This window comes from Lissotriton helveticus, chromosome 6 (assembly GCF_964261635.1).
Source record: "Lissotriton helveticus chromosome 6, aLisHel1.1, whole genome shotgun sequence".
NCBI classification, from domain to species: Eukaryota; Metazoa; Chordata; class Amphibia; order Caudata; family Salamandridae; genus Lissotriton; species Lissotriton helveticus.
Genome location: NC_136067.1, coordinates 1,500,669,932 through 1,500,685,226, shown reverse-complemented (window position 1 = coordinate 1,500,685,226; position 15,295 = coordinate 1,500,669,932).

Genomic DNA, 15,295 nt, shown 5'->3' with positions numbered 1-15,295 from the left:
TTTGGATCGGGTTCAGAGATATTTCACCCCTCAAAGGGATTGGTGGAAGCCAGGATTCTATCTACTTCTTCCTTTGAAAAAGTGTGGCTGGTTGCTTCAGCCATGGGCAAATTTCTGGGACTCTGGTACTTGAAAAATAAAGGTGATAGAAGTGTGTTATGATTGTGTCGGAGATTCTAAAGAGTTCAATGACTTCCTATAGTATCGAAAACATTTCTGATACCTAATAGCCAGAAATACTGGATCGCTCCCACAGTTGCACGCTGTCATTATATCAAAGTAACACAAGAAGGGAGTGAAGAGGTAATACTCTGAACGCCAGGGCGGACGAACTCTGCCGCCAGTGCCTGGTGTATCACGAATTGCGTCTTGACTCTGAGGTGCAGTAAGGTGTCTTTCAGCAGTGGGGAAAGCCTTGGTTAGATCGGTTTGCCACCGAAGAGAGCACGCAACGTCAGCAATTCTACGCATTGGAATTTCCAAGACTGCAGTCACTCTGCAGCTTTTCATCGCAAGTGGAACTGCGGCCTCCTGTACGCCTTTCCACCTGTACCACATCTACCCAGAGTGCTTAAGATCAAGCGCGACCGGGCCCAAGTCATTCTTGTGGCTCTGGACTGAGCACGGAGAGTCTGGTACCCAGAACTCTTGAGCATGTCCATCGAGCCTCCTATCAGACTGCCTCTTCAGGAGGACCTTCTGTCGCAGCAGCAGAAGAGGCTCCTCCACCCGAACCTGTCAAGCCTCCACCTCCTTGCGTGGAGATTGAGCGGTGACAGTTGACAGCTTTTGACCTTCCTCCTGAAGTTTGTAATGTCATCTCGGCAGCCAGGTGTTCCTCATCTACGATGGTTTACGCCTTTAGGTGGAACAAGTTTGTGGCAAGGTGCACAGTAAAGGCTGTGGATCCCCTTTCTGACTCTCTTTCGGAGGTTCTTTTGTATATACTTTCTTTGGCCCAGCAGGGCTCTGCCCTGGGCATTCTTAAGAGCTACCTTTCGGCCATATCTGCCTTTCTTCGTCTTCCTGATCAGCCTTCTCTTTTCAAGTCCCCTATTGTAAGCAAATTTCTGAAGGGCATTACTCACCACTTTCCTTTTTGTCAGTTATCTTATGTGCGCTCCCTTCAAGCCTCTTCAAAACTGTCCTGTCAGGCTCCTAACTCTGAAGACCGCTTACCTTGTTGCAGTCACCTTGTAATGTAGTTCCTATATTCCCAATAGGCTCTGCACATTGGAATAATATATCCTATAGTTTAGATGTAGGACTGAGGTCTACTAGGTCTCTATCGAATACATTAGACTTAATTGTGAGTGCCAGCTAGCTCAGAGGTCACTAGAAACTTTCTCGAATTCACAAGAAGGGATTAGTTTCCGACAACCGCATAAACATGACAACTTTGTTTCCCCAAGATAAAACTGATCATCAGAGTCGTGGAAACAATAGATATTTCACTCAGCCAATCGTGCATGCTTCGTTTCACCAGAGGTGCAGAGAAATGGAGAGACGGGCGTTTTAAATAAAAAGGTTTTATTGAACAGTCTTCTTCCTCAAGCATAAGAAATGAATTGCTACAATCGTAAAACTGGTTGTAAAATATAATGCATACAGTATAAAGAGTAGAATAAAATAATACTGCAAGAGCATTGTATGGTTCCTAAACCATAGATAAATACATACATAAATAACAGAGGCTAAAAGTACTCAACTGGTGCTTCTAAAATACGCCTACCCCTATGTACCTAACCTAAGCTTCGTACGAGGGAAGAAGTAAGGGAGGTGTAGCATAAATGTAGTATTCTTTTGCCAAGAATCGGTCTAAGATTTCTCTTAGGGTCTAAACAGCTCCGTACCTTAGTTTGGAATGAAGGTCAGGCTCAGGACTCTATTTCTCAGCAACCCGCAAGGGTAGCCTGGAAACACTGGAGCTGGATTTCTCGGCAGGAGAAAAGACAGCGTCTCTCAGTGCGTCTGCTGGAGGGTTGGCTTCCTTTGGCACTTGCTGTAGCAGGGCGCGTTGGGCCAGTAGATAGTCGAACTGCTCCAAACCACTGTGTGTTTGCTAAGGCAAGTGTGGGCATATTTATACCTTGAAGTTGCAGAGTTTGGCATAAAGGTGGACATAACGTCATTAAAGGCTCTCGGTTCTTTGAAAACTCCATGAGTTCTTGGACAAGTCGGTTCTCGAGCAAGGAAAAGTCCCTAGCTGCTGAAGCTGAGTTTTCCAAGAAATCGTTGTAGATTTTCGGAACTAGTGGAAGTAGCCCTGCCGTATTTGGACTGCATGAGCTATGTCTAAATATGGTTATGATTCTTATGCCTATATAAGGACATAGTGATTTAAACCTATAAAGGGCATGAATCGGGAAATTTACAATAGTGTCCTAAAATGGTTTACAACGACCTCTGCTCGCCGAGGGAGTGAGCTTCAGGCTTTGTCTTACCAACCTACTTTTCTTGCTGTTCATCCGGACAAAGTAGTCCTTCGCACAAGGCCCTCCTTTCTTCCCAAAGTGGTTACCTCTTTCCATACAGGACAGATCATCACTTTGCCCACCTTCTTCACACCTCCGAACCCTTCCGAGGAGGAGAGACTCCGTATGGACCCTAAACATGCGCTGTCTTTCTATCTCGACTGCACAAAAGAATTCTGGGTGGACAATCAACTCTTTGGATATGTGGGGGTCAAGAAAGGTTGGGCTGTGCAAAAACGCACCATCTCTTGATGGGTTGTTTTATGCATTAAAATGTGCTACTCCTTGGCAAAGAAGGATGCCCCAGTGGAACTGCGTGCCCATTCCACCAGGGCAACGGCAGCTACTACTGCCTTGGAGTGTGAAATCCCACTCCTTGACATCTGTCTGGCGGCAACTTGGGCATCTCTGCACACGTTCACCAAACAGTATTACCTGGACAGCCAAGTCTGGAGAGATGGCTATTTCGGCCGCTCTGTTCCCCAGGACTTGGTTTGCAGACCCACCTACGGGGTTGGCATTGCTGGGGTATCTATTCTAAAGGTAAGGAATTTAGAACTACAGTCTCTTTCAGATGAACATGTTACTTACCTTCGATAACGATGTATCTGTAAGACATATGTAGTTATAGATTCTTTATTGCCCCACCTATTCTCCCCTGTTCTGCAAACTAACTTCTAGGGATAGGGACTCCCTTCCATGGCCAGTGATCAGTGTCTTGCATGGCTCTGCGCTTCTGGCGTGGAAAGTAATGCCAGACTAAGTGTAGGAGAGTAGGGTCTGCTTCCTATGGTCACCCCCACTTTTTGCTTTACTGGTTTTCGACTTAGATGTGGCTGTGGGCCTGCTAATCAGACCCACAGCCCAGATGCACTCTTTCTAAATTCACACCATGTTCTCTAGGTACATCCACAATTGGGAATTGGTTCACCTTATCAGCCCCTGTAGAAGTGTACCCTAGGTACTCGGGGCATAGGTGTAACCAAGGCCTACCAGGGGCTGCAGCATGTATTATGCCACCCCTGGCTGGCCACTCAAACTGACACAACTGGCTGATCACTCAGCTGGGGCAAGGTCGTGTAATCACCCCTTGCTTAGGTATAGTATTCCAATATCTACCCTTGTATATAGACACATAGTAACCTATAAGTCACTCCTATGGCAGGCCTTAACAATCCTGGAGGCAGAGTGCTTGGTTATGTGTGAAATGGTGCTCTAGCATGAGCTGAGCCTGTCTGCAGCTTTCGGAACCATGTCCTTCTAGCTGTTCTGATATTGCCATACCATATACTCTTAAGTGCATTATAATCCTCACGATTAATGCTAACTTTGGTTTGGCTTTATACAAACATGTCGTGTAAGGTGTCATACGCTTTGGAATTCTACCCCCTCGCCAATTCTGGCAACGGGGGTAGCATTCCACCCTTCTAGAGGGAGAAGACATGTTTAAACTACAGTACCCGGTTAAAGTTAACCAGAGCCCCAGCATCACAAAATGGATGCTGCTGCCACAGACACAAGTCTGACCTCCTGCTGCTGGGAGTCCTTCCAGCGAGGGAGGCCTGGACAATAGGTTTCCTGCCTGGAGAGGTGCGAGCACCACCCCAGACAAGATTTTGTGTATTGGGACAGGGAGGGCTGAATAGAATGAGACATGCCTGGGGCACACTAGGTGCTCCATGCATACCCCAGTTCAAACCGGTTGCTGGGGCACTCCAGCCCCAGCTCTGGCGCGAAACTGCACAAAGGAAAGGGGGTGTAACCACCCCCTTCCTGGTCCCACCCATAGGAGGGACCTAGTGAGTAAACCAGCCCCCTTTAGTAGTATAAAGATAGGAGCTGACCCAGGAGACTTTAGATTTGATCCTGAACTGAAACTTGAAACGAAACTCTGGACCCTTCGACATTCAACAGACTTGAAGACTGAAGAATCTCCCTTGTGACCAAGGAGTGACCACCCTGGGCAACCAGACACCATCCAGCAACTCGACGGCTTGTTTTGTCCCCGTTCCCGCCGGAACTCGAGTGCAGACCTTGACAAGACCTCGACTCCAAGACTCCTCTGACCCCACTGCAAGACTCCAGCACAACTGAGCCCCGTGGAAGGTGTCGGAATCCGTGGAACCAGGCCACTTGGAAAGTCTTTAACTTGCGCAGTTCCTGAGGTATCCTTGAAGCTGTGCACTGGGGACTGAGATACCCCGACACCGAGCTCCACCTGCACCGAAGACCAGCCCTCCACACGCCACGAGATCTGCATGGGGCCCTTCTGCTTGTGTTCTGCTCGACGTGTTGTCCCGGTTGCTGGCCAGTTGGCTGGTAGCCCTGTGACGAAGATTCCTTTGAAAAGCCAACGCTGGTCTGGTTGTTCCAGACTGGCACTTGCTTCCCTGAAAAGGTGAAGTACCTCAGACCCTCCTGGTCTGCACCAGAAGCTCTTTGTGTATCCTGCGTGGGTTGCCTTTGCTTAGGCTTGTTGACTCCGATCTTGAAGTCGACCCCTCCATCTGTGAGAACCTTCGTGGGACAGCTCCTCTCCAGCACCTGGTCGTCCTCGACGCCTCCTTGTCCGCGTGGCTGCAAAGACAAGCTTCCTGGAAGCAGACACCGCCAACAACGAGATCCTTCGTGGGACAGTCCGTATCCTGGTCGTCATCGACGCATCCTGGTCCACGTGGCTACAGAGACGAGCTTCACTTCTTCACCTGATTGCTCCTCGACGACGTCTGGTTCCTTCCTGGTTCCACCCGGTCACTGGCTAGTGACCTAGACTCTGTCCCCTCCACTTTCAGATCTTCAACTCCGATCCACCCTTCGATCCACCTGGACATCTTCCTCCTGGTCGCCTGCAGCATCTTCTTCCAAGGCTCCATAGGAATCAACGAGAAAACCTGACACACTTTGACACCTATGTACCCGCAGCCCGTGGGTGAGGTAACGCGAGTACTTGGGTGCTCCTGTAGGGATTGACTATCCTAGTGTCTAGTTTTGTTAGTTGTACATTCCTAGTTAGACCGGAAGTTTCCTAAATCTTCGATTACTTACCTTTAAAGTTCCCATTGACTTTCTATTGACTCTCGCGTAAGTGTACTGACACTGCACGCGCCGCCTGTGGGCCTCCTACTCCTAACCTAAGGGTCAGATAGTGTAGTCCCAGCGATGCCCTAGGCCTTCTCCTTTCCCAAGTCGTGGTTCTATACCACTTACTTAGTATATGGTTTTACGCACCCCTAGGGCCTAACTGTAAATTGTGCTATTTAAAGTATTTCTAAGAGTAACTGGTTATGTGCTTTTGCCAATGACCTCCTAAACTAAGAGTTCAGTGGAGTGTTAGTAAATAAATACATATATATTTTATATATATCCTGTGTGGTGTCCTTTCATTTGATATTCAAGGGTTTACATATGGTAAAACTGCTGGCTTTACACGCCCTCAAGAGTCTTTTAGCCTAAGACTGTTCTGTCCACGCTACCACTAGGATAGCTGGTCTATAAGGTTGACTTACAACCATCACCATAAGGGTTGTTTGGACTGGTGCAAGGTGCTCACTAGAATAGTGAACATCATATACCAGGCCAACTTCTCACACTTAAGTAGATGCCGCAACATCATTCCGGCAACCATGGCGTCAACCACTAACGCGGAGTCGACCAACGCCACCTACCGACGCGCAGGGATTCTACTAAAGAAATAATCTCCGGATCCAGTCTGACACCTGGGGGTAAATCTAAAGGTAAGGCATCTATAACTACATATGTCTCTACAGATACATCGTTCTAAATGGTAAGTAGCTTGTTTGTCACGGAGCTCTTTCCTTCTCCCGGACTATGATTGATGAAAATGGCTCTCTATTCATTACATAGGCAAAACCAGTGCTTGTTATTTGTGCGTCTTCGCACATGAATCTGAAGCTCACTCCTTTTTCTCACCTTTTGGCTAGTTTTTCTTAAAATGCTCCATACCTGTGCAAGGGAACAACGTCTCCTCCCAAAACCGTAGTCTCAAAGGTATAACATGGCAATAGGTCTAGTTAACTAGGGGTTTAATGTTCACGTCAAATGAATGCTTCATGGAGAACGGCCAGACCCCCCTCCATTGGTTAGGTTGGTCTTTCGGATGATGGGGTAGTTGTGATGTGTGAATACATCAGAGAGGTTTTTAAGGAGTGGAACAGTCATGTCTCAGACTATGATCTGAAGGTACTCCTCATGACAACTGTAGTGGCTGATAAACCACTGCATTTGAAGGCTACTTGAAGTTGCAACTTAGCACATTGACTGTAATGTCTTCAGAAGGGGAAAGAGTTGGAAGTAGTCAAATGAATGACGTTGAGGTATTAGGTGGTCTGGGTGCCTGAGATGAGGCCAACCAATTCTGTAGTAGGGGGATCTCTGTGTATAGTAATAATCTAGGGAATAGTCCCGCTCATGTGCGGGGACCCCGGAGCAATCAAAAATAATCTCTTAAGCTGTCTTCTTTGCAATACTGCATAGACACTTAAGAGAATTATAGACAAATAATGCAGCCTATACATGCAAGGCTACACTGTCCAGTAGTTCAACTAGAAATGCAAAGGACATTCCACACATCACATTGTCTGCCAGGTTTCACCATGGAAAACACTTCCCCCTCCCCCCCCCCCCCCTTTCACCAAATCCGTGGAATGATTGAGAGGAAGGACAGGATAGACAAGCCCCCATAGGCTGCCATTATGTGGCTTAAAAAGGGATACCGTGCCTTTAAGGAAACTTTCCAGAACTCTCCTGGTATCCCAGAATGCACAGCAACTCCCTCCACTTTCAGTTCTTTTTTCCGGCTCCTGCTAGCAGGACCCTGGCGCATTGAGCTCTCCCTTTTTTGGGTTTATTTCTACAATTTGTGCACTTTTAAAGTGTTAGAGTGTTCACTCGACGTGCTTTTGCTTTTTCTAATCTTTGTTGGAGTTTTTCTGGTGTTTTGGCTACTCTTTTATCAAATATGCCTGCCTTATTTGATAAATGTCCTGAGTGCTCCAGGAAAAAGGCAAAATCAGATCCTCACAGGGTTTGCATCCTGTGTCTGCCTTCTCATGTACCTGAGGAGTGATATCTGCCTGCAGTTCCCTAAAAGGACCCTAGGGACAGGGAGAAGACCAGGCTCCAAGGCTTGGAGCAGAGAAGGCAGCAAGGATAAGGTGGGTCTGGGCATGATGGGGCTCCTGCCTCTGGGGGGCTCCCCAGGAAGGAAAAGGCCAGAAAACGCCACCGGTCTTGGTCAACGTCGATAGCTCCGATGTCGGCTTCGAAAGGAATGACCACAGTCTGTTCCCTATTACCCAGGGCTCTGGGTCGCAGCGCCGTCGAGGGGACTGACGTCGAGACCTCGGACGAGGTCGACGTCGGACTGATTCGTCGTCGAGCCATCATCGATGTCGAGAGGGGTCAAGATGCCGGCGCTCGCTGTCGAGGCGGCACCGCTGGTCACCATCGGCGTCGACATGTAAGTCTACGATGTCGAGACGAAGATCAGCGTCGAGACACTGACCGTCGAAGCGACGACCATCGACGCCGAGCAAACGCTCGTCGACGTCGAGGAGGTGTTCGTCGACATCGAGGAGGCGTTCGTCGACGTCGAGGAGGCGTTCGTCGACGTCAAGGAGACGCTCCGCGTCGAGGAGGAAGCCTAGATGCTCTAGGACTTCTGGTCAGAAGAAGAGAAGGAGAGTGGGAAAGTCTACGGGCTCAGAGTACTCGCAAGTCTAATTACCCTCCCAACCGAGGTTGCCTACACCTCCTCTGTTACCAGTGGGTCCTCCTCCACGTACCCCGACTCCTCCTCCACTGCCTCCACCCCCTACTCAACCACCACCAGTGCCGCCTCATCGGCCTACTCTGCCTCCCCCACCGGCTCCGCCAAGGTCTATCTCGCTACCTCATTTGCCGATGCTGCCTACGGGGCCCCCTCAACCTAGGCTCCCGGTCAGGCCTCCACAACACCCTCCTGTCCATCCCGCAGACCGCCCGAGGGCGCGGAGATCGTTCCAGGGGTCGCCGTCGCTAGTCTACAAGGTCCAGACGGCGCCGTAGGAGGGACAGGTCTAGATCCCACCACACGGATTCGTCCAGTGCCAGGGACTATTCACCGACCCTGTCGGGCTCCCCTCGGACGAGGGTGTTCCCGATAGACGACATTGTCTCCTTCCAGGAGGTATTGCTGAGAGGAGCGGCGAAGCTGGGCATCACACTTACGGTGCCCTCGCCCTCGACGTCCGTCATCTTCGAGACACTGCACAAGAAGCAGTTGTCTCACCCATTGTTGCCGTTGGTGCCAGGGTTGGTGGAACCCGCCATGGAGCTCTTCCTCACCCCTGCGGTGACTAAGTCAGCACCCTCCAGGCTGCAAAAGAAGTATCTGGCCCCCGACTCGGACCCAGCGTTTCTGTGCTTGGACCCTGCGCCGGACTCAGTGATTGTGACGGCGGCGAGGAAACAACACGCCTCCACCCCGTCATCCACAGTGCCTCCTGACAAGGAGAGCCGCTGGATGGATTCGGCGGGCAGGAAGGTCTGCGGTACGGCCGCCACGACTATGAAGGCTGCTAGTGCCTCAGCCTTGTTGGGACGTTATGATCGGTCCCTATGGGAGTCCCTCACACGGTGCGTGGAACTCCTTCCCCTGGATAACAGGTAGGATTTCCAAGAGATCATGAATGAAGGACTCCTGGTCTCCAACCAAGTGATTGGATCTGCTGCAGATTCCTCCCTCCTGGCAGCCCACGGATACTGTCATGGGGTAAACCTGAGGCGCCACGCCTGGCTGCGTCTGACGTCCTTGAAGCCCGAGGCGCAGCAGAGGGTGGCCAATCTACCCTTCTCTGGCGAGACCTTGTTTGGAAAACATGCGGACGAGGAGATGGCCCGCATGAAGGCGGAGGCTGAGACCTTGACGGCTGTCGGGTTGGAAAAGCCAAAGGAACGGAAAAAGACCTTCCGCTCGTTCCAGAGACGGTACGGGGCGCAAGGTAGAGGGCATGGTCGACAGGCTGGTCAACAGGCTGGTCAACAACAACAGCAGCAGCAACAACAGTTCCAGGGGCGCCCGTTCCAAAAGCACCAAAGGGGCCGTGGTGGTCAGCAGTCTTCATCCGCGACCAAAGGCCCGGCTGGGTCTAGGCCCTGAGGTACTTCTTCCCCCTCATCCGTTACCCGCTCCGGTGGGGGGAAGCATCCAACATTACCTGGCAGAGTGGAGAAACATTACTCAAGACAAGTGGGTGCTGAATATTGTTTGCAATGGATACAGTCTTCGGTTCACCTGTCCGCCTCCAGCAATTCTTTGGTTGCCTCGCGGTTCCAGCTACGCGAGCTCCAGGTGGAGGCCGACACCCTGTTAAGAAAAAGGGCGATAGAAAACGTCCCTCTGTCTCAAAGGGGAAAAGGGCCTTTACTCTCGATTCTTCCTGGTAAGGAAGAAAGACAAGAACGAGTTCTGGCCCATTCTGGATTTGCAACAAGCAAACAAGTGGATTCGCAGGGGAAAGTTTTGCATGCTGTCTTTGCACCAGATTTACCCTCAGCTGCAAAGGGGAGACTGGCTTTGCGCGATAGATCTGCAAGATGCGTACTTCCATGTGCCCATTGCACAGAAACACCGGAAGTTCCTGCGCTTCCTCGTCAGCACCAATCACTATCAGTACACCCTACTACCATTTGGACTGAAGTCTGCACCCAGGGCGTTTTCAAAGTGCATGGCTGTGGTGGCAGCACACCTGTGAAAGAACAAGGTGTTTGTCTACCCGTACCTGGACGACTGGTTGATCAAGGCCTCCACCTTCCAGGAAGCACAACTGCACTTCAACAGGACGGCCGTCCTGCTGAATCAGCTGGGGTTGCACATAAATGTGTCCAAGTCTGTTCTGATCCCAGTCCAGTGCCTGCAGTACTTGGGAGCCTCCATCAATATGCTGTCAGCAAGCGTGTCTCATTCGGAGGAGAGACGCTTATCACTCCTTCGGAAGGCTCAGGCTCTCATAGCTGCTCCATCTACAACATTGAGGACGGTGTCTTCTCTACTGTGGTCGATGGCCTCTTGTATCTTCCTCACCCCACATGCGCGCCTGCACATGAGGCCGCTGCAGGAATGCTTGGAGGATCAATGGGACCAGAAGAAAGGGTGCTGGGACGACAGGATCCAGTTGTCTCTTCATGCCCAACAGGCCCTGATATGGTGGTGCTCGGCAGAGAATCTACTCAGGGGGGTTCCTTTCCACAAGGATATCCTGACTCTGACTATCGTGACTGATGCGTCTCTCCAGGGCTGGGGAGCGCATTCAGACCATCTACAAATCCAGGGAACGTGGTCTCCAGCAGAGTCCACGTATCACATCAATTTCCTGGAACTCAGAGCGGTTCACTTGGCACTGAAGGTCTTTCATCCGTCCTTCCAGACCAACACCTTGCTTGTGCAGACGGACAATACGACCACGACAACAAGCAGGGGGGCTCCAGATCGCGCACACTGTCACAGGAAGCGCAGGCGATCTGGCACTGGCTGCTAGCCAGAGGACTGACGATAACGGCGACTCATCTGCCAGGTGTGCAGAATGTTCAGGCGGATGCCCTGAGCAGACTGCTTCAGGAAAACCACGAGTGGGTCATAAACAACGAGGTGCTCGGCGACGTCTTCGCCATGTGGGGCACTCCAGACGTGGATCTGTTCGCCACTGCCGAAAACAGAAAATGCCGCGACTTCGCCTCGAGGTATTATCAGCCGGGGACTCTGGGGAACGCGTTATGGATCAGCTGGTCGAACAGCTTTCTGTACGCTTTTCCACCCATTCCCCTGATTCCGGCGGTGCTCATCAAGCTGGCCCAGTCCCGGGCGCGGATGATCCTCATTGCTCCGGAATGGCCCAGGCAGTGGTAGTTCACGGACCTGCTTTACCGGTCGATCCTACCTCATCGGCGGCTGCCGTGTCGGCCGGACCTTCTCACGAAGTTCGGGGGGCAGATGGTGCACCCCAACCTCTCGTCGTTGAGTTTGGCGGCATGGCTCCTGAGATAGTGCAATATGGCCATTTGAATCTTCCTGAGGATTGCATGGACATACTGAAGGAGGCTAAGAGGCAGTCTACTAGGACCTCTTATACTTACAAATGGAAGAGATTCTGCATCTGGTGCATGTCTAAGAACTATGATCCGACGACCTGCAAGGAGGATGTCATCCTTCCATACCTTCTGCATCTAGCTCAGTCTGGACTTAATTTCCATTCCATTAAGGTTCATCTGGCTGCATTGACTGCTTACAGAAAATGACCTTCGCAGATATCCTTCTTCCAGATTCCTGTGATTAAGGATTTTTGTAAGGGTTGAAGAAGGTGTTTCCTCCTGTTCGGCTGCCTTCGCCTGCATGGGAATTGAATGTGGTGCTGTCCAGGCTGATGAAGGAACCTTTTGAGCCCATTCACAAGGCTTCACTGCAGCACCTGTCTTGGAAGGCGGCGTTCCTCGTGGCCATTACATCAGCCCGCAGGGTGAGTGAGATCCAGGCATTGTGTTGCCAAGAACCTTATACTGTGTTTCATGCTGCTAAGGTTGTAATGCGTACTCACCCCAAGTTCCTTCCTAAGGTGATTTCTGATTTTCATGTTAATCAGACTATAACTTTACCGACTTTTTACCAGAATCCTTCCACTCCAGCGGAAAGGTCTCTTCATTCCCTGGATGTCAGAAGGGTGTTGAAATTCTATCTGGATAAAACCAAAGACATTCGCAGGTTCCGACCAATTGTTTGTCAACTATGGGTCGGTTAGGACTGGTCTAGCTACTTCGAAACAGTCCATTTCTAGGTAGATTGTGTCTCGTATCCAGCTCTGTTATCAGAAAGCGAATAAGACCTTAGGAGGTAAGCCTAAGGCTCATTCCACCAGGGGCAAAGTGGCTACAACAGCTTTGCTTCGTAATGCTCCCATTGCAGAGATCTGCCAGGCTGCCACTTGGAAGTCGGTCCATACCTTTGCTAAGCATTACTGTCTGGACTCTGATGCCAGAGCAGATGCTCAGGTTGGGCAGGTTTCGTTGAGAAATCTGTTTGCACAGTAGTGGTGTTGCCTTATTTTTCTCCACCGCCGGGTTAGTTTTGGATGGGCTTGCCATTCTATTCCCTAGATTATGACTATACACAGAGATCCCCTACTACAGAAGTAGTTTCTTACCTGTAACTCCAGTTCCGTAGTAGGGGTATCTGTGTTATAGTCATAAGCGCCCGCCCTCCTCCCCGGTGGAGAGAAGGATAAACTGATGAATGCTACAGGTCTAGCTGTATACACCTCCAAAAAGAACTGAAAATGGAGGGAGTTGCTGTGCATTCTTGGATACCAGGATAGTTCTGGAAAGTTTCCTTAAAGGCACGGTATCCCTTTTTAAGCCACATAATGGCAGCCTATGCGGGCTTGTCTGTCCTGTCCTTCCTCTCTATCATTCCAAGGATTTGGTGAAGGGTTTTCCATGGTGAAACCTGGCAGACAGGTTTAAATGTGATATGGGTGGAATGTCCTTTTCATTTCTAGTTGAAGTACTGGACAGGGTAGCCTTGCATGTATAGGCTGCATTATTTGTCTTTAATTCTCTCTTAAGTGTCTATGCAGTGTTGCAAAGAAGACGGTTTAAGAGATTATTTTTGATTGCTCCGGGGTCCCCGCACATGAGCGGGACTATTCTCTAGATTATGACTAGAACAGAGATACCCCTACTACAGAACTGGAGTTACAGGTAAGAAACTACTCCTTCATCGTGTTGGATGCTGACAGGTGTCTTGGGGAGGGGAGCGAAGTATTTTGTGTTTTTTGCCCAGATTGTAGAGCCAGATGGTGGCATGCCTGATTTAAATGACATGATACTGCTTGTGAGGAGTACTTGCATGTCGGGCGAAATGGTTCAACAAGGACCTGGCATGTGCAGCTTTTACGAGTATTAGGCCTTCTCTATCACCAGTGCCTCTGGTGAAATGAATGAATGAATGGAGTGGGAGCTGGGTACATGCATGTTCAGAGCTTCTTGCTGTTGTAGTGCACTATGTATTGTAAGAGGAAGAGTTAAAGTGGGTGGAGATCGTATTTCAGACAAATATGCCACTACAGGTTTACTTGTAAATACTCATCAAAAAGCTTGATCCATTCCAGCACTTGATGTGGACCTTTCTAGTAATTGCCAAGTTACCAACCTTTACCATCTCCTGGTTATTCTTGTACTATTCTTTCAGTACCCCTTATAACTATAACCTATACCTTGCAGTATACCAGATTTGCTGCTGCCTTCCCCCTCAAGCGGTACAAAAGGGGGTGGTGATGGAAGGAGCATCTGAACCAATCAAACACTCACACCCAGTCAAAAGATCTGGATTTGATCCATCACCGTTCTTTAGCCCACTCTGCCACCCCAGTTCAGACATGGCCATATGCAAATCAGTCTGACCCTGTGCCTCATGGGAACAGTCCAGCCCGAACTGCCAAGCCATGCCTTCCCTGGACCGGAAACAAGCTTCCTAGGACCGGTTTCTGGCATTTCAGCCGTCTTCAGCCAGGCTTGCTTGAATCCTGTGGCAAAGTGAGCAAGGGACTCACGTCTGAGCATACCCTGCCAACCTATGGCGAACAAAGCGGTACAAAAGGGGGTGGTGATGGACGGAGCATCTGAACCAATCAAACACTCACACCCAGTCAACAGATCTGGGTTTAATCCATCACCGTTCTTTAGCCCACTCTGCCACCCCTCAAGAACACCTATATCATTAAGAGCCTTTGTCACCTGAGTTTATTCCTGATCGTAGGACAGTCTATCCCCTGTCTGTTTTATTCCGATACAAACCTGCTGACTTTTAATATGGTACCATCACTCATCTGACTACTGTTACCACCCTTCGTGGATTCTTTCTTGCCACTGTGCTGCATTATCGTTCTGGGAAAGTATGTGCACAAATTTGGGCAGCTCGGTTTTTCTATACCTTTAACAGCCTCTGTCCCTACTAAAAAAGAAAAAAAAGTTTGAAACCATTGCCATTCTGCCCCACCTAGAAACTAGTATGCTGTATACGTCGAACTACTGAGTCCTCCTATTTTGGTTCCTCCTCTTTTGCATTCCCACACCAGGCTGCAAAATGGACCTGGACGATTCTGCAATAGCTCCTACTTACCTGTACATGGAGTCATCGGCCTCGATCTCAAATCTGACCCAACTCCGAACATGACATCATGGAGTTACATATAGGCACAACCCCTAATGGTGACATTAGTTCCTCTTTTCCTGCAGTGTTCGAAGCGGGTCCAGAGCCCTTCTCCCAACCTTTTCTGACTTTGATCAAATTCTTCGAAAACATTGACTGGGGAAATGAATGTCTCCCAAACGCAAAATGGCAGGATGTAAGCTGTTGGAAATGGATATCTCCCAAACACAAAATGGCAGGGTGTAAGCTGTTGGAAATGGATGTCTCCCAAACACAAAATGGCAGGATGTAAGCTGTTGCTGCTCATGCAGAAAGCAAATGTCAGCCCGGCACATGCAAAACATCTGTATTTGGTGCTGCTGCACCAAACATGACTCGACATCATTTAACTGCCTCTTGAAGCAGTGAGCAGTAAGTCTGGATCACAGTGGAGCTGATATGCCCAGAGTTTCCCGGTTTTTGACTCCACAGCAGATTGAGGACTTTATAGAGCCATTCTGCAAAGTTCGGAGTAATCCAGAGTCCTGATGCGCCTTCTGGTGGACCTTTCAGGTCCCACTGAGTCCGGCATTTTGGCCTCAGCCTAGCGCTAGTCTGCACCTTGACTGCTTTTGCTACAGGC